Raw genomic sequence first — 20,332 nt, 5'->3', positions numbered from 1 at the left:
CACTATTGGAGGTCGTGTGGTTATAGTGTAATTTCTTCAATGCTTATCAACCTTTCATTCTTTCCATTTTGTGGTTTAGTCATATTCATTGTAAGATGTGTGTTATAAATGAAGACCATAAACTGTGTATGAGTAGTACTGAGATTTTAAATTAAAAAAATTAAAGACCATAATGTGCAAAGACTGAAAATGATTGATGGGATTATGTTGAAAATTAATTCTATACATTGAAATAATGTACCAACAAAACTTGTAAATCTAGGCATAAGAAAAAAAATATTGTGTAGAAGCTATGGCAATTAACATGCTTCCATCTTGCTACAATGCTATACATTATTGTCTTTTACTAAGTTATATTATTTCTCAATTAATTGAAAGAGGAAAGAATCACACTAGTTGAATTTGTATACATTTTTGGATTTGTCTCATTTTTTATGGACCATACAACTTGATGCATAATCAAATCATAAGTTTAATGTTTGCTTTTATTCTCATGCTTTTAATGTGCATCTTATGTTTGCGGGCATTTGAACACTTATTGGAGTGATAGTTAATAGCTTTTATAGATAAGAGAGAGAAAAGTATTGCCTTGGAATTCCAACCAATGAAATTACTTATTGCTTCTCATTAGCTTCATGAAGGACTAAAAATGAGTCATGTATGTCTAGTACACTTCTATTTCATTCTTGGCCATGTAAATTAACTTTAAAATTGCATATAATATGTGTGTTACCCTCTAACTTAATCCATTTTTCTTACCTATTAGGTTGTCTTACATCAATGGTTTGATCATGAGAAGTTCAAATGAAATCTATCCATGGTCAGCATGTTTTACTTAGATGGTGCAAGTGCTACATAAGTTAATTGTTCACTGAGTTTTCTTTTGAAATCTTGTTTTGTGATGTGCTGCAAATAAATTTCTTTGACTAGCAATAATAGTTATTTATGTTTCATTAACTAAATGAAATTTAGTGCAGCCTTATCTTCTTGTTTTTGTGGCATTTTTAAAGTATTCCGCTATGTTGTCATCTTGTGATCACTTAGTTGTCAAATGAGTGATAGAGATATCAGATTTTTACTAGGGAACAAAGAAGACAATAATGTCAAAATCAACAATTGCCTAAGATATCTTTAAAGGCTCTAAGAGAAAGGGATATCGACAAAGTAGTTGAAACCATGTTAGAAGACCCTAGATTTTCCTCAAAGGTAAAGGATGAGAGAATGGAAAAGAAACTTGATGAAATGATTAACATGATGACAAACTTGAAAAAATGGATCATCAAGCAACCCAAAATCATTATCACTATCACAACATTAGCTAAACACAGTGGAGTTAATGGTAACCCTGAAGGAGAAAGAACCATCTAACACATAACAACAACTAGACCTATTCTACACATAGCCAATGGTATATCAAACTTTTTTTATAGCATTTCAAAAGATTGCCTATGAAATTAAATGTATACTTTTTATATCAACATTTCAAATCACACTCAACTTTTGTTCGTGAACATGAAATATAGGTACCTTGTGCATTGTGAGTGCTCACATAATCACAGTTGTCATAGGATTTGGAGTCCTATCGCTTTCATGGGCTACAACTCAACTAGGATGGGTGATTGCACCCTTGGTTCTCATTGCTTTCTCCTTTGTCACATTTTATACCTCTAACTTACTCACAAATTGTTATAGATCTCTTGATCCAATCAAAGGAAATAAAAATTACAATTACATGGATGTTGTCAAAGCCAATGTAGGTGCATGAATAGAGTGTGTTGATGTTCAAACTAGTTTCGGGTCTTTAAAATTCATTTTGATTTGTTTAGGTGATTCATCTGAAATCATACAATACTAATGTAACTTCAAATAAACTATATAAGCAAGTCAAAACTTAGAATGTGTTGTTTAAGACTAAACATAATGCGCTTAAAAAACCACTAACCATTTGAATGTTATTTCTTGAACCTCGGGAAGCACACAAATATGGCTATGTCACTTGATACAGTATGCCAATCTATATGGAACTTCTATTGGCTATACAATCACAGCAGTTATCAGCATGACTTAAGACTTTGTTTCTCTTTATTTCTATTTATCATAGAGTTTGATCCAAACCATTTGATAGAAAACACTTACACCATTGTTGAAAAATTGCATGGGTATCAAGTGCTCCAATTGTTTCCATGACAATGGGAAGGAAGCTTCATGCAACTCCAACAACAACCCTTTTATAATTCTATTTGGAATAGTATTGCTTGTTTTATGTCAAGTTCTTGAGTTTGACAAGCTATAGTGGCTTTCTACAATTGTTGCACTCATGTCATTTAGTTATTCTTCAATAGGACTTGGTCTTGCTATCGTAAAAGTTAAAGGTATGCCTTCATTTAGTCTACCTTTGAAATATCAACTAAATTGTTTGAAAATGTGACCTCCACTATGAAATACACTAAGTAATCATAATATGATGTGAAATTACGTAAGGGAACTTCCATGGGACTCTTACAGGAGTGCCCATTGGTACAGTCACTGCAGCCCAAAAGTTTGAGATGTCCTCAAAGCTCTAGGAAATATTGTTTTTTCTTGTTCATACGCATCCCTTTTGATTGAGATCCAAGTATGACTTCCCAACCTTTATTATAATATTGCATTGATTCATGACTTCATTTTTTTTGCATCTTTTCTAAAGTCTCAATGTTGTAATATGGTGAAGAACACTGTAAAATCACCTCCAACAAAGAACCAAGCAATGAATAAATCCATGACAATTGGAGTGAGTGTGACCACCATCTTCTAAATGTTATGTGGTTTACTTGGATATGTGGTTTTTGGGAATAATGTTCCAGGAAACTTCCTAACTGGGTTTGGCTTTTATGAGCCATTTTGGCTCGTTGACATTGCCAATGTATGCATTGTTGTTCATCTTGTTGGAGCATATCAAGTATGCATGCTTCTCTTTTTCAATAATATGTTTTTAATTTCTAATTCTCATTATTGTTGAAAGGTTCATAGATTAGTTAGGAGTTTATTTTTTATTCTAATTCTCATTATCGCTCATTGGTTCATAAATTAGTTACAAGTTTAAGATCTTTTATTTGAAGTTGGAGAATTTTACCAATGAATGTGATTCATTTTTAACACCTTTTTTAAGCCAACTTTATGGAATGCTCGAGGCTTATAGTCTAATATGATTTTGGTACTATGTTGAGGTAGGACATAAATGTGAGATCTTGTATTTATTGTTAGAATGTTTGCGACACCCTTCATAAACTTCTTTATAGAATATTTAGGGTTGTAACTTAGCTTGACTCTGATGTCATGTTGAGTTTCATGGATCTTGGGTGTCTCATATTCTAGCTTGACTCTAATAACATGTTGGACTTTCTATGAACTAACTAGAACTCAACCTATGACCATCCATTTATTTCTTTCTTTTTTCTTAACCAAGCGGGTGTCTCCCCTACCCATGGAGTTAATAGTAACCATGAAGGAGAAAGATTTGTCTAACACATTACAACCACTAGACCTATTCTACAGCTAGTTAGACCTAGCTAGTGGCATGTGAAGATTTATTTTTATAAATTTAAAAAAAAAAAAATTTAAAAATGCTTGACAGTCATTGAATTTTTGACGAGGATTGCCGTTGTAGACACAGCGTCCTTGTCAAAATTTTGATGAAATTTGGCAAAGATTTTGACAAAGAGTGTCGTTGAGGACATAGCATCCTCATCGAATCAACTATTTTTCAATGCTCACTCTGGTCGAAATTATGACACCATCTGTTAGAAATTTTGATGAGGACTATTGTCGAGGACATAGCATCCTTGATGCCTTGTTTTGCCAAAAAACATGACCTATTTTTTGATAGCAAGATGCATCAAAAAATAGACGCACAAGGAGTTTTGTCAAAAATTCAACCAAAATCAATTACAAAGACTTTGGTCAAAATTTTGACCAAAGGGCATAGAAACATTGACTAGTCAGCATAAAAAATTAAGTTAAATTTTAAGTAGTGTTGTGATGAATATGTTTGCATAAGAGAAATTTGAAAATGAAAGTTTAGTTAAGGCAATGTAGTTATGGTTATGAGGAGAATTATTTAGGTTATTCTTAGTACGTTGGGAAATGATGAGTTTAATTAAAAGAATACAATATTGGGATGAATATTTCTTATAAGAGACGAATCTGAAAAATGAGGAATTTTATTAAGATGATGTGATTATGATTTAATTTTGAATCAGTTATGTTGTATATTGCATATTGAAAAATAGTGAATTGAGTTGAGTTGGTTGAATGCTTAATCGAATTATGAGAATATTGTGATTTCTATACTATGTTTATACAATATATATTACTTCTTGGACTATTGAACCAAACTCACGTGTTGCATCTATTGACGAGACACAACCTCGTATGTAAATGTGTTTTATTTGTAAATGTTATTTCTTGCATGTGATTAATTGTTATTGGTATTTTTCAACTCGTAATTTATAGGTGGTCAATGTCATGTGTGTTGTGATGTGTATGTATGACATGTTCACCTATAAAGCATGTGAACCCTACCTTGACCATAGTATCCTATTAGACGTCTCATGTGACCCACTTGGTTAGAGAGCCCTAGTATGGATCAAATCTCTTGGAATTTGTATGTAATCTTTATGTGGGTTTTGGGGGGTCATATGAGCACCTAGGGTTGAGTTAGGCCTCTTTTAGCAAGCCCACTTGGTATACCTATGGGTAAGGGTTAGTTTTAACCATAGGACAGCACTTACTTGCCTTGGGAAGGCTTCCAATAGTTGGTTTTCCAAGATGGGAAAATCAACTTTGGAGGCTAGTTTAGGTGTTGGAGAATTTTAGAGGATGGGGGAAGGGAGCTCTTCATCAACTATCTTGCCATAGCTTGAAACAAGATTGGTCTCCTTCGCATCTTGTGTATTTTATGTTCTTGCTACAAAAATGGATTGTAAATGTTGTTTCTTTGCATGCAATGGGTATTTTGAATGGCATTTGTTTTCTTATTGTTTCTTGTTGTTATGGTTGTTCAAGGCATCACTCACCCTTGGGGCATTAGTAGTGGCTTTGTAGATGAAGGTGTTAGTTGGGTCAGCCCTTAAGCTTGCAGTCTCCTCCCTTGGAGGGAATGGGGAAAAAAACATGGAGCATGGGCTCCATGTGCCAAATTTTATTTTTACACTTGGGGGTTATAAGAGGAGAATGTGTGAGAAGAATGATATGTGCATTTTGAAGCCTCATGAAGGCATGGTACTATTATGTAGAGCTTGAAGCCTTGTGAAGGCAAGATACTTGGCTATTTGTTTGGTTTGTCCTCATGGGTTTGGCACATCTTCACCCTCTTTAATGGGCCCTTGGGTGGCCTATTGTGTAAGCATGTGAAAAGGGTGTTTTGTGACTTGTATATTCTTGTTTTGCAACTTCTTATGTTGTTGGCAATGTGTGTACCCTTGTTTGGTATCTATTTCTCCTAGCTTGAGGGTGGCCTTGTATAGGCCCAGGCTAGGAGGTGAGCTTTCCATAACATAGTCTCCATTTCTTATGTTACAAGTCTTACATGAGAAGTCATGTTAAAGGCTTGGAAGTGAAGGTTATAGTTGCTATTGTTTTCTTTGGTGTTGTAATAAATTTCCTTGTTGTAACAAGTATGGGAGAGTCTCCTAACTAAATGTATATTATGCTTTATGTTCTTGCTGGAAAAGAAATCAAAAATTAATTTGTTGTTGCAAAAGCAATGAGGAAACAATTATTGCTACTAGGAAGCTTTAAGTAGAAAGTTATTTGCATCTTTCTAGTTTACAAATGGAGGTTGTAAAGCTTTAAATTCTTCTAAATAAGGACTTGTGAATCTCTTGTGAACTGAAGAAAAAAATTCCTTTTAGCTAACTGTGTTTCATTAATATTTGTTCACGACCTTTTGTTATGAGAAAGTATAGGAATAAATTTTCATACGCTATTTGTAAATATAAAAAATTAAAAAGTTCAGATTTCCAGACTTGTAAAAAAGACTGATAAATAAGTTGCCATAGGTATTTATTGTTAGAAAAAGGATTCAGTTGTATAAAATTATGTTGTTGAGAAGTAGATGTGGATTTCCTTTTTGTCTGTAAATATAATATAAGAGTTTAAAAGTTATTCAATGTCTTATTGAAATATTCAGTTATCATGTGTCAAAGTAACTATGAGTGTGTAATCACTAACTGTTCACGAAAAAAAAGGTGAACTATATTCTATAAGTATATTGGATTCATTTTGAAAAGAAGGTTAAAGGTATTTCATTTGAAGTTTCTTGTTTTTGAATTAACAGTCTGTTTTTTACTTAAAGTAATAAATAATAAATTTTACAACAAAAAAAATAGATTGGAAATAGCAACAATAATAATAGATAGATAGAAGAAAAAAAGAAAATCAGGTTGTGTTTAGCACTGCAAATATGGTTGTGACAAAAACTCCATGCTCTAAAAGGGCGGAACTTAAGCCCCTAAGAGGATTTTGTCCCATTCATGACCTTCACTTCATCAAATCCCATTAGGCACTCCAACTTAGGCTAAGGCTTTGAAACTTGAGCAATTTTGCTTACTCGCCCCTTACAATGACTTGGAAAATGTTGCCACCTAAGACTACTAAAGCCATCTAAACCTACTACCAAAGCAAAGAAAGGTCCCCATTTGCAATGGGGTGATGGTGTGAAAACTTCACAAGTCCCCATTTGCAATGGGCCAATGGTGAGAAAAACTCTCAAGACTAGATTCAAACCTCTTTGGCAAAGCACAATGAATTGAGGATATCCATAAGACATGATCCCAGCCTCGTCCCTTACTCGTACTCCACAAAACCATTCGACTACTCTGGCAGACCAAGGGCCCAAGGAGTTCACCTGAAGTTTGATCTAGATGTAGAATTCCATATTTCAATTTGTACAGCATTACCAGACCTTTGCAACCTTTGTAGGAGTGTGTTGTGAAGCGTTGCTGCATAGTGCAAGTCACCAATTCAATTGGCTCCCTATCCTTGATTGCGACACCTAAACTGAACAGTTTTACATGATTTTCTTGTAGGACTAGGCCTTTGCTAGAAAATATAAGGGTTTGTAGAAAGCCAAGGTATGTTTAACAACTTATTGTTATAGTACATGCACTCGTAAATAAAAGTAGAAAGGTCAGGAAAAATTGATTGGCAAGGATGTTATTTAAGTGAAGTGTACTAAGTTAATTAATGCTAAATTGGTTTTAAATTTTCAACTATAGAAAAAGTGGACTTGCTTACCAATAATGAGCCAACAAGGTGTTAGAGCAGGGCAGAAATGTGGCACAAAAGAACTTTCTTTTCATAAAGCACAAGGAGCAGGAAACGAGATTCTAGGAGCAAAAGCAAGGACCTTTAAAGGAGAGCAAGTATTGCAATCAGAGCAGTTTCCCCTATCCATTAACAATGGAAGATTTCTAGATGAAGTATCAAAAGAGGGGCATGTACAAAAAAGGACTCTACCATTCACAAATCTTAATTCCTGAATATGGAATTTAGAGTTTGGGATTTGAGTATTAGAATAATATTAGTAATGCCCTCATCAGTCCTATCATCAAAGACTAAGAAAGTCAAGAGTTGAAGAGGACAAGAAGGATAAGGGGTGTCCAAAATGAATGTTGTGGCAGCCTTGGAAAATAAAGAGATAATTTACAGGAGAAGTTCCAGGAAGAGCACTCAATCCTAGAACTCAACTAACCCAAAAACAAACCTCAAGGGCAATAAAAGAAAAGGTAGATAAACCACAGAAAGGCCCACACTGAGACAGGGTAGAAATACAGAAGTCGAAGGCAATTAAAAGTCACTCTAACACATTTTGCAGTAATAATGAGGATAGACCCTCCCGACAGAGCAACAATAAAGTTCACAAGTTGGAATTTTTGGGAAGTTCAACTAACAAAGATGCTTGGTCAATCAGCTAGTAGGATGTGTATGCCCTAGATATATTGTTATGGCATGAAACTATGCCAGTTCTTTGGTGTGTTGATTTCAGCTGCAGTGATGTTGGGAGGTTTAGCTATTTAGGTAGGATAGGAATATTAGTCAAAGTCCTTATCCCAACAAATGTCACTCATCTAATGTTCTCTAGCGTAAAGGAAATTTGTAAGTTTATCATGTTGAATATTAATGGGCCTCTGACGAAATCCAAAAGAGCACAAATTTGAGAAGAATTAACCCACTTTTGCAATCTGTACAAGGAAGTGAATTTAATACATTCAAGTGATTTTAATGTCCCACTTGAAAAGAAAGACACAAGTTCACATTCAAGGTCTAGCATGTAGGCCTTAGCCTCCTGTGTTGTTTAGTGTGGAGCTTGATTATTCCCCAAGTGGGAGATTGTTAGATTGTGGTGACTGATCAGGAAAGTACTATACATACAAACTATATGCGATTTTCTCATCTAGAACATTCAGAAGGACTGCATCGGTTAAACAGAGTCTTATGAGACCCTTAGCTTTACGATCTTTGATATCCCAATCTGCTTGAGCTATAGTTTCTAGTCTTGTAGCACTTGTAGTCACTTCCCATAGGTCACGATCTTCCAACATGTCTTCCATCTTGAGTTTCCACAACTCGAAATTAGTGCCATTAAATTTCTCCACCTTCATTCTTCCATATGATGAACTTGCCATCTCAATCTGCAAATAAGATTTAGGATGCTCTGCACAAGACTCCCACTCAACTTGAGATTAGCTCAAAAAACCCTACCCAACAACTAGGATCAAAAGTTAATCAAGCTCTGATACAACTTGTAAGGAAACTCAGGTGCGGAAACAACTTCCTACACTAATCTCATAAGGAAATTATGATGCAAATCCTATTAAAATCTTCTTTACTTACAGATTCAATATCATGTAAACAACAATATTGCAGCCAACCATGCATACAAAAAATAGATAGAGAAAAGGAACACATAACACAAGGATTTCCCAGTGGGGAAAAACCTTTCGGTAAAACAACCCCACCCCTTTAGAACCTGCACAATGTATTATCTTCTACAAAAGATTACAATACACTTGCAGTGCAAACTCAACATCGACAACAGAAGACTCTAGTAGTTACATGCAGTACCAACAATACACCTTTTTTGCATCGCATCCTTCGTAACCCTAAAAATGCTTATAACATGCGCTTCACTTTAGGGCTACTCCCAAAGGTAAACCGTATGTAAACCGTATTAGGGTTTTACCATTCTCCGAGAAAATAGGAACCCCACTATTGGGGTAAAGTGTACAGTACTCAAATATCTTAGTTGCCACATGTCTTCACCTGTCATTGAATCTTCCTAACATAACTCTTACATGTCATAGGAATCTGTCATAGCCGTTTTAGCCATGATCTCCTTACACACAATTCAAGATGTCGACACATCAACATTATTTGCAAGAAATACATTTTACAAAACAAATAATAAGAATAGGAATTATACAAGGTTGAGACACCTTATTCCTAACAGTTTGCAGGTGCCTTTCTCAGGTTTGTGTTATGAGGAGGGAAATAATTTCGATACATCATTAATTCTGCATTAGGTGAGAGTTGTGCCCCCACTATGATCTATTTCTGGTCAATGAGGTCCTATACATAATCCTTAAGTTGCATGAATTTAAGGGTAGTGTGCCCTTTGACACGATGGAATTTGCAATATTCATTATCTTTGTACCAGGATGCTCTAGACTGATTGGGTTCCAAGGGTTGCATTTGTGGATACCGAAAAAGGTTATCTTTGGCCAATTTTTTGAAGATTGTATCAAGAGGTTCCCCCAACGGGGAGTATGTTCATGGTTGCCTCTCAACACAGGATTTACCACCTGCCGATAGTGTGATAGCGTTAGTTTGATTACGAGGAACAGGTATTTGTTGATGAGTTTGCACAGGTGGGTGGTGATATGCAGGAGGTTGTTGTTGATAAGTTTGTTGTTGGAAAAATATGGTGGGAACATTGGTAGGTACCCCAACAATATGGACCTGTCGAGTGTCAGTGGCACCATCTGTCACTGTATTCTTGTTTTTGTTCCAATATCGAGTTTTGTCATTGCCTGAACCACGATCCTGGGTGTTTTCTTTGTACAATCTGATGACACCATCCTTAATGAGGCCTTGCTTGAGGCCCATTCCTTTCTCTTTGATGTCCTTGTATGTTTGCAAATAGTTCATAACCATATGATGACTGAGGCTAGGGTGTGTGTTGTTTATGAACATCTTGACAAGATGGCGCTCAGGGATGGTACAAGAGATCCTTGTTGTGAGGATCTGCCAGCATTGTAAGTACTCTGTAAGGCTTTCCCCTCTTTTTTTTTTAGTGTGGATGAGGTCCACTACAGATAATTCAGTTTCAACGAGATGGGTATACTAAGAAACAAAGGCCTTAGAAAGTTTTGCAAAAGTTTTAATAGTACCTTGAGGGATACGACAGAACCATTCCAAGGTTGGTCCTACTAAGCTCTTGGGAAAGAGCTACATGAGGAACACATCATTATAAGCTACATCCTAAAAATGCATATAGAATTCATTAACATGTGTGACTGGATCACTCTTCCCCCTAAATTTGTCAAACTTGGTGATCTCGAAATGTTTAGGAAATGGAGTCAAAGTGATAGTCCTATCAAAAGGGTATGGGAAATCATTTTCAAATTTGAAAGTTTTGGTGTCTATCCCATCCTTGAGGGCTTTGATAGAATTTTTCATCTCTTCCCATTTAGACTTTACAGGTGGAGGATCAGGTGCCCCCGATCCAGGTGCCCCCAGTGTAGGATACATGCCAAAATCTGAAGTGTGATATGGAGAACTCTGATGACCATATGGTGTCTGTGTAAAAATAGTTTAAATAACTAGTGGAGTGGATGCTATGGTTTGGTGGAGTGTGGTTTGTACATATTGTTGCATCTGTTGAGGTTGGTGTGGTAGATAACTATGAGGTTGTTGCCCTATGAGATAGTTCCCTATGGGTGCTTAGGCATACTGTTGATGTGAAGACCGCAGCAGAAATGGTGGTAATTCGGATAATGCTTGTGCTATGCTCTAGGAATACATACCATGCCCAATATATGTGGGTTGTGTGCCAGCTTGAGAGTAGGGCTGATTTGAAGTAGGTACAAGGTAGTTAATTTGTGACAAAGTGTTTACTTTAGGGAACTATAGTGGTGATGGATTTGGCCTATTGCCTAGAGGTGGGATGGAAAAATAGTTGGTGAGGGGTGGGAGTGAATAGCTATGTGAAGTAGTGGATGATAGTGTTGGAGGTGTGGACGTGACTGCAATGCTAGGGGGAAGATTAGTGATAGGTGCCTGTATCGTAGTAATATTCCAAGGTCCCAAAGGGAATGCGGCTGAAGAGCTTTGGCTAGTTACAAAGGGGTTGATAGTGATGTTTGGTGGGATGGAAGATGAGGTATTGGACCCTAATGGTGGTATTTGAGTAGCAAATGCACTAGATGTGATATGGGGTGGAAGCAAAAAGGTAGTATTGCTAGATGCAAATGGAGGATTTGGTGGAGCAAAAAAATGAGTGGTGGAAGCAGATGCAAATGGTATACTTGAGGTTAGTTGAGATGTAGTATGCACTAATGGTTGAGTGAGAATGGGATGGGTGTTCTATGGAATGGGAACCGACACCTAGGTCGAGGGGATATTTGGGTCTGCTAGTTCTACCTGAGGTGGTTGCCATTCAAACAATGGGTTAGTAGGATCTGTTATGGTGATAGGTGGTGGACGTCCAAACTCAAAGACACCAACATTGTCTCATAAGAAATTTTCCATGATGGTTTCCTTGTTGCGATCTATGATGGCATTTACGATGGTAGCATGACCAGGTTGGTTCATAAAAGCCACAATAAATATGGATGATCCTAGTTCCTCTAGGATTTATGATGGTGGGTCTGATGGTGTCATGGATACTACAGAGTATGGCTGAGCTCGAGATGTGTTACCACTATGACTAGGATCCATTTCTTTTTTCCGTGTGTGCCTACCAAAATGTGTGGTGGGTGGCATGACAAGATACTTTTCCTAAGGATGAAAATGCAGCGAGGGATGATACTAAGGGTGTCTAAATGATATGGTGCTAAGTGCAAGGAACTTGTGCTTTCCTAAAATATGAATGTGAGAAATGTGATGGTGATGCAAAAAAAAGTGTGACCCTAACCTGTTAGATTGTGGTGACTGATCAGGAAAGTACTGTACATACTTCATTAATTTTTTTGGGGGCAGAAGCCGACATGGTAGCCAACATATTATGGCCGACATGTTATAACCCTAAAGCGGTTTAATACTTGAATAAAAGGGCTTAGGCTTGGGTATTTTTCAATGTAATGTTGTGATACGAAATTGGTTCTTGCGGCGGTATTGAGCTGTAAGGGATTACAGATTGTAATCGGGTTGTAATCACTGAATTGTAATAAGATCAAACTTGTTGTTTGGTGGACGTAGCCCAGGGATTGAGTGAACCGCGTTAAATCTTGGTGCCTTGTGTTCATTTCTGTGTGTTCTATTATTTTTTCTGTTATTGGTTATATTTGCATGTAGTTTTTTATTTCTGTCCGTGGTTTATCCTAACAAGTGGTATCAGAGCAAGGTTGTCTTTCAGTTATCCTCTGCAGGAAAGTCTCACGGTTAAGTGGGAGTCTCACAATTGAGTGGGAGCGATGGCAGATGAGGGTAAGTTGAGGGTTGACAGGTTTAATGGGCAGAACTTCCAGTTATGGAAGATGCAAATGGAAGACTATTTATATCAGAAGGATTTATGGAAGTCGTTGGAAGGAAAAGCCAAGAATCAGGGAACTATGTCAGAGGTTGAATGGGATATTTTGGATAGAAAGGCACTCGGAAGCATTCAGTTATGCTTGGCACCATCGGTGGCATTTAATATTACAAAAGCAAAGACGACAGAAGATTTGATGAAAACCCTAGCGACACTGTATGAAAAGCCCTCCGCTTCAAATAAGGTATTTCTCATGAAGCGTTTATTTAATATGAAAATGGCAGAAGGTGGATTTGTTGCAGATCATTTAAATGAGTTTAATACTATTACTAGTCAATTATCTTCTGTGGATATCAATTTTGATGAAGAAATTAGGGCTCTCTTGATTTTGTGTTCTTTGCCTGAAAGCTGGAATGGCTTGGTAATGGCGGTGAGTAATTCTGTTCCTGGATCTAGTACCCTAAAATATGATGATGTGATCGGTGTTATTTTAAGTGAGGAAACTCGTAGAAAATCCTCAGGTGGATCTACATCAGGAAGTGCTTTAAATGCACAAAGCAGGGGCAGAACGACTGAAAGAGGAAGTAACTCTGGAAATCGTGGAAAATCAAGAGGAAAGTCAAAGGGGAGGAGGTCTCAATCGAGAGGACCAAATGATTGCTGGTACTATGGGAAACCAGGGCACAAAAAGAAAGATTGTTGGAATCGAAAGAAAAATGAAGGAGATAAATCAGATGGAGACAAGGAGGCAAATGTGGTAAGTAACAAATCCGAAGAGGATGCTTTGCTTCTGTCTTTAGAGAGTGTTGATGATTCATGGGTTTTAGATTCTGGTGCTTCATTTCATGCTACACCTCATAGAGGTTATTTCATTGATTATGTCCAAGGGGATTTTGGGCTTGTTTATTTGGGGGATAATGAACCCTGTCAAATTGTTGGAAAGGAAAAAATTAAGATTAAATTGCAGAATGGGAATCATCGGCTACTACATGAGGTAAGACATGTTCCAAAGCTGAGTAGGAATTTAATTTCAGTAGGGCAACTCGGTGATGAGAGTTGTGTAGTTACTTTTAATGATAAAAATTGGAAAGTTTCAAAAGGTTCCCTTGTAGTAGCAAAAGGTGTGAAAGTAGGCACCTTATATCTTTGTACAGGTCATATTGTTCCTTCTACTTTGATTGTTTCAGAGAAAAATGAATGTTCAGGAACAATTGTTGCAGTTGAGCAAGGAGAACAAATAGCTGTTGTAGATTCTGATACAGCGTTGTGGCACAATAGACTTGGGCACATGAGTGAGAAAGGTATGAAAGTACTTCATTCAAAGAAAGTTTTACCAGGTCTGAAATGTGTGAATATGGATTTCTGTGAAAGTTGTGTGTATGGAAAACAAAAGAGAGTGAGTTTTGTAAAGACAGGAAAGGAAAACAAAAAGGAGAAATTAGAGCTTGTGCATACAGATGTATGGGGACCAGCCCAGGTATCTTCCCTTGGTGGCTCTCATTATTATGTTACATTTATTGATGACGCAACTAGAAAAGTATGGGTTTATTTCCTTAGACAGAAATCTGATGTATTTCAAACTTTTAAGAAATGGAAATGCTTGGTTGAAAATGAGACTGGTAAGAAATTAAAATGTCTCAAATCTGATAATGGTGGTGAGTATTGCAATCATGAATTTGAAGATTATTGCTCCACTAATGGTATTTGTAGACAAAAAACTGTTCCAAGGACTCTACAGGAAAATGGAGTGGCTGAACGCATGAACAGGACTATAATGGAGCGCGCAAGGAGCATGAGGTTGCATGCTGGGTTGCCCTTACACATGTGGGCAGAGGCTGTCAATACTGCATTATATTTGATTAATAGAGGTCCCTCTACTCCTTTGGGCTGTGGTATTCCAAAGGAAGCATGGATTGGTAAGAAGGTGAGTTATTCTTTTCTCAAGACCTTCGGTTGTGAAGCTTTTGCTCATATAGACTCTGAAAATAGAACCAAGCTAGAAGCTAAATCAAAGAAATGTGTCTTTGTTGGATATGGCATTAATGAATTTGGTTATAAGCTTTGGGATTTTGAAAATCTTAAAATTATTAGAAGTCGAGATGTCATATTCAATGAGAAAGTGTTGTACAAAGATCTGTTGCAGCAACATGAGAAGAAAGAAGATGATTATGTAGTGCTGGATGATACTCCAAAAGCTGATGTTCCAGTCATTCCTCATGATGTGCAACAACTGCAACAACAAATACCACACACACCAGTGAATGTTAGACGGTCAACAAGGCAAATTAGACCTCCACAAAGGTTTTCTCTCTCTTTGTATTCTATTTTACTTACTGATGTTGGTGAACCTGAAAGTTATGATGAAGTTGTGCAGGTGGATACTAAGATTCAATGGGAGTCTGCAATGAAAGATGAAATGGACTCTTTGCTGAAAAATAAGACATGGGATTTGTGCAAGTTGCCTGCAGGTAAAAAGGTTTTACAGAATAAATGGGTTTACAGGTTGAAAGAAGAGGAAGGAGGTAAGAAAAGATTTAAGGCCATGTTAGTTGTAAAAAGATTTGCACAGAAAAAAGGAATTGATTTTGATGAGATATTTTCTCCTGTTGTTAAAATGACTTCTATTCGTACTGTTTTAAGTCTTGTGGCTACTGAAGATTTGCATTTAGAGCAGATGGATGTTAAAACAGCCTTTCTTCATGGTGATTTGGATGAAGAAATATATATGGCTCAGCCACAGGGTTTTGAGGTCAAAGGTAAGGAGAACTTAGTGTGCAAATTGAAGAAAAGTTTATATGGCTTGAAACAAGCACCTCGGCAATGGTATCTGAAATTTGACAGTTTTATGCATGAGCATGGATATAACAGGTGTCATTCAGATTATTGTGTTTATTTTAAGAGGTTGGATGATGATAGCTACATTATTTTATGTCTATATGTTGATGATATGCTTATAGCTGGGTCTAACATGCATCATATTAAGGGGCTAAAACGCCAATTAGCACATGCATTTGCTATGAAGGATTTGGGGGCAGCAAAACAAATCCTTGGTATGAATATTTGTAGAGATAGGAAGAACAGAACATTGACGCTATCTCAAGCTAATTATGTTGAGAAGGTGTTGCAACGTTTCTCTATGGAGAATGCTAAAGCTGCCAGCACACCTTTACTTGATCATTTGAAATTGACTAAGGAGATGTGTCCCAAGACACAGGAAGAGGAGGATAAGATGTTCAAGGTACCCTATGCTTCAGCTATAGGAAGTTTGATGTATGCTATGGTATGCACTAGGCCAGATATTGCACATGTAGTGGGAGTCGTTAGCAGGTATATGAGTCATCAAAGATTTGAGCATTGGAATGTTGTCAAGTGAATTCTCAGATATTTGAGAGGAACATCCAATAAGTGTTTACACTTTGGGGGCTCTACTACTGATTTACAGGGCTATGTTGACTCAGATTTGGCTAGGGATATTGATACCAGGCGGAGTACTACAAGTTATGTCTTTACTGTTGGTAGGGCAGCCGTGAGCTGGGTTTCTAGGTTACAGAAGATTAATGCTCTCTCCACTACAAAGGCAGAGTATGTTGCTGCTACAGAGGCAGCCAAAGAGATGATATGGCTTCAGTTCTTCTTGGAAGAATTGGGACATCCTCAGAAGGATAATTATTTGTTCACAGATAGCCAGAGTGCCATTCATCTTGCTAAGAATTCAGCTCTGCATTCTAAGACCAAACACATACAGTTGCAGTACCATTTCATTCGGTCAGTTTTGGAGGATGGACAGTTAAAGTTGGAGAAGATACATGCCAATGACAATCCAGCAGATATGTTGACAAAGGTTGTAACAAGGGAGAAGCTGGACTCCTCTTCAGCTTCGGTTGGTCTTTTAGACTGAACATGAATAAAAGAACAGTAGAGTCCAGGATGGTTTGATCCAGTGGGAGCCCCATGTGGTAGTGGTATTGCTACAGGATCAGTCTCCAAGTGGGAGATTGTTGTTTAGTGCGGAGCCTGATCAGTCCCCAAGTGGGAGATTGTTAGATTGTGGTGATTGATTAGGAAAGTACTGTACATACTTTATAAATAGTGGGGTTCGGAAAAAAAATTTTGGGCAGTAGCCGACATATTATGGCTGACATATGGCCGACATGTTATAACCCTAAAGCGATTTAATACTTGTATAAAAGGGCTTAGGGTTGGGTATTTTTCAATGTAATGTTGTGATACAAAATTGGTTCTTGCGGCAGTATTGAGCTGTAAGGGATTACGGATTGTAATCAGGTTGTAATCACTGGATTGTAATAAGATCGGACTTGCTGTTTGGTGGACGTAGCCCAGGGATTGGGTGAACCACGTTAAATCTCGGTGCCTTGTGTTCATTTCTGTGTGTTCTATTATTTTTTCTGTTATTGGTTATATTTGCATGTAGTTTTTTATTTCTGCCCGTGGTTTATCCTAACATCCTGCTCCCATGAAGTGCTGATCAATAACAAGCTGTCCCAAGAGTGGTTCGCCTGGAATAATAATAAAACTAGAGGAGTTAGCATAGAAGTAGGGTTGTGCTCAAAATGGGCTTTGGACCAGAGTGTTTTCACATCCAAAGTTCTGCCTTATGGCAACTTATTGCCATTGGCTAAGGAGGCTAAGTTGATAAGTGAATTAGTACTTGTTGATTCACCAACCATTGTTGGAGTAAGACACACTCCCCCCCCCCAAATAGCCAACGAGGCTACCTTATTTTAAACCAAAACTAAATAATATGCTTGGATTGTAGACCATACAACTTTGCATTTGGGGGTTTATAAGGTTTTCGTGTGCTTTTTAACTAAAAGTACAAAAGAGCACAAATATAGAAATTGGTCAAAATTTAGAAAAACAGAGAAATTCTATGTGAGATCAACATGGGGGACCATCTAGGATTGCTCACTGAAATAGCGAAAAAGAACAAGCAAGCACAGCATTGAATAGAAAGAAAAGCACAGTACTATATACAAAACATTTTTAGAAAAGTGAAAATATGGATAGTTTTCATTCACAAAATACAAAGAATACACAATAGACAGATTACCCACTAGGCTTAGGAATGATATGCAACCAATGAAGAACAAATAGATTCAAAATTCTGAAGTTACTCTAAACTTTGAAACGAGGTCACAAATCCTTGCAATGATTGCCCATACATTGCTATGTGAAGAAGACAAAAAGTCTCTCCTAAATTACCTGGAAGCCTCTTAAATAGGCAAGTAACCAAGTTTTGTTAGTTAGGTTTAATTTTCCTGTACATTTTAAAATAAAGTACAATCATCTCCCATTATTGAGTGAATCTTTAGCTTGTTAAAATACTTCATTAGAAACATCAGGAAATACATTCTCAGGTAATTGATTCTCTGCAATTGACCGATCAACTCAATTATCCTTTGCAAAATTTCAAGTGCGGTATTTTATAATGTACTCTAAATTTGCATCTCTATATCACAAATAGAATGTGTAACCTGTTTCAAAACACCTTCTTCTAATTGACTTGCTGAAGTACTGCTTGACTGATTCCTATAGATAGTCAGTATAAATCATCACCTTCCATCAAGATCAAATGTAATAAAGTCTCTTGAGTAATAACAAGGACTGTTATTCCCAAGCAAGAGCCTACAACACAATTGTAAATACTTTATTGTGAGCCTCTTAATTAGGAGGTTTTGGGTTCGAGTCTACTCAAGCTTCATAAATTATAACAATAATTAATCACAACACATAATAATAATTAATCTTGGCTTTTGCCTCTTACAATAAAAAAAAGACTATTATCCTCAGGTGTAGATTTGTTGAATTCATGCATAAAATATCCATAGCCCCTATCCTCTATCCTGTTAGACAAAGGTACATATAATCAGAGTCTTGACTGTTGACCAACAACTCAATCATGCAATTCACTTCCACAAATGTGGTGACGTCTGAGAGCCATGGTTCACACCGAGAGAATGCAAAAACACCATTTCACTGATAGAACTTTCCACACCCATTGATCCTTAGGCCCCTACAACTTGATGGGTTGTTTTGAATACTCCGATGAACAAACAAAAAATTCCATCCTTCTCGACGAAATATTGTCATTGATGTCAAGTTGGTATCAATATGAAGTATAAGCTATAAGTTACTAAACGTAAACAAATAACTAATAATAATGAAGATGAAGTATAAGCCAAAGATTCAGGACAGAAATAGATAACCTGGCAGGAGACACTCAGCCACGATAGTAACTCAACATGCGGACAGCAGTATTTGGATGAGTCAGATGTACGAGACAGCGATCATAGAATGGTCCGTGCAGCGTGTAATATATGTATCATGGATGAGAAGTATTAGAATAGCAAATACATACAATGACTGTCAAAAAAACAATAACAAAGACATGAGAGTCACCCGACAGCATTAAAGAACGGAGGTCGATGGGAGTACAAGATGGTATATAATATTAAACATAGATAAGAGAGTTGGAAAGGCTGATGTCAGAAAGCCCTCATGGAAAGATGGTTAGAAGTTTCAAGAAGCAACACAAGCAGCGATGTCAACATTCAAACTTGTTTTGGAGATTAAAAATACTGGAGCAATCATATACCATATCTTCGTGAGTTTCCAATCAGCACTGAGTCTTCAACAGTAAATGATAAAATCATTATAGCATATATGTTTAAAGCCATCCAGCATATACAGAGTCAGCAATGACCATCAAAACCAACTCTCCTATAAGTCAAAATATAAACGGTGTTGAATAGGCGCCATAGAGTAATGGATGCTAATACATATGGTCTGCCATCAACAATGGAGGGAGATCTAGGCAGAGACAAAAAAAGACGGATGAAGGCATGGAAAAGCCAGTGCAAGTAACAGCGATCATATTTGTGATATAATAGGCACATACCTAGGAAAGCGATCACATACAACAGTAATAAGAATGATGAGCGACAATATTGATGGAATATGGTGACTCCTGTGAAGGCTGCATAGCACAAAGGCAGCAACTGTGCCGATATTGACAGAAGACGGTGACTTGTGTGAAGGCTGTATAGCACAAAGGCAGCAACAATACCTGTGCGTATGTGTTAGAATTTTATGGCAGGATAAGTCAACATTTGAATGGTGAAGAATACACGTGTGTTGGAGTGTTTTAAGTCAACATATCATGTTTCTATAAACCACCGATCAAATTCTTAGTTTTGGAAGTAAAGTTGAACACAAATTGCCAGCGTAACAACAGCAATATATTAATAAATTTTAGGAAGCCATGCAAGACAAACACCTGCCATTTCATCCTATGTGCGTTCTGAAGGTCTACATGAAGGGAATCAATCTTAGCAGCAAACAACGAGACAATTTGATATCAAATTAAAATGACTAGTTTTCATACTGTCGATTAAAAGTCAGTAGAAGTTTTTTTAAGTGTTGCGATTATGAAAAGATGCAAACTTTTTTAAAAGCTGCCAGTAGTAAGTCATATCTAAAGACTTAACATGAATTTTTATTTTATTTTTTTATAGGTATTGGACCAAAGCTTACAGTATTTATTATTATTTATTATTGTTATTTATTAATATTAATTATTAT

At 36.8% G+C, this 20,332-nt stretch overlaps 1 pseudogene; it reads left to right on the top strand.

Annotated features, from left to right (window-relative positions):
* Positions 1–1,221: 1,221 nt before the first annotated feature.
* LOC149554397 (amino acid permease 3-like) lies at positions 1,222–19,093 on the top strand (annotated as a pseudogene).
* Positions 19,094–20,332: the final 1,239 nt, after the last annotated feature.

The sequence above is a fragment of the Cupressus sempervirens genome, chromosome 5 (genome assembly GCF_028749045.1).
Source record: "Cupressus sempervirens isolate cs-2001-9-10 chromosome 5, ASM2874904v1, whole genome shotgun sequence".
In the NCBI taxonomy this organism is placed as follows: domain Eukaryota; kingdom Viridiplantae; phylum Streptophyta; class Pinopsida; order Cupressales; family Cupressaceae; genus Cupressus; species Cupressus sempervirens.
The sequence above is the reverse complement of the archived record's forward strand: the minus strand, read 5'-3'. Positions and strand labels throughout refer to the sequence as shown.